Here is a 589-nt window from a genome sequence, read left to right on the forward strand (position 1 = left end):
TTGTTAATGTTATTCTTATGTTGTGTTGTGTATTGTAATCTCAAAGATTTTTACATCACAAGACGATTTTGGTAAGCAGCAGTTGTATTTGCTTGGTAACAGTTGTGGAATTTATGCTGGTCAGACAAAGACTGATCATAAAGAAGAATGCAACAAAGATTATTCAGTTATTTTATCACTTTATCTCATGCTTTCTGCTCTTTCTGTATCTGCATCTCTTGTAAAAATATAAGAGTTAACATGCCAAGGTGTTAACTGCTTTGAATATCAGACCAAACCCTGGCACGTCCTGACAGAGAGCGATAGTGAAAGACTGGATCTTAAACATTTGATTAATGGACTTTTCACATGATGTATTACACTGACACAATTATCATTCAGCCATAAAGTTTTAAAAGAATGCTAAAGACTCTAAATGGGACACTATACTTCTAGCACACCTATGCGAGAGACATATATTCAACTGTGCTAAATTTGTACTCCATAATTGTCAATTCATATTTCATGTTACAGGCACATTGCAATTAATCATGGTCAGGTCATTTCATGGACATTTTATTCCCAAAGTATTCAGAAAACTTTAATAAAT

This window comes from Sinocyclocheilus anshuiensis, unplaced genomic scaffold (genome assembly GCF_001515605.1).
Source record: "Sinocyclocheilus anshuiensis isolate Anshui unplaced genomic scaffold, SAMN03320099.WGS_v1.1 scaffold784, whole genome shotgun sequence".
In the NCBI taxonomy this organism is placed as follows: Eukaryota; Metazoa; Chordata; class Actinopteri; order Cypriniformes; family Cyprinidae; genus Sinocyclocheilus; species Sinocyclocheilus anshuiensis.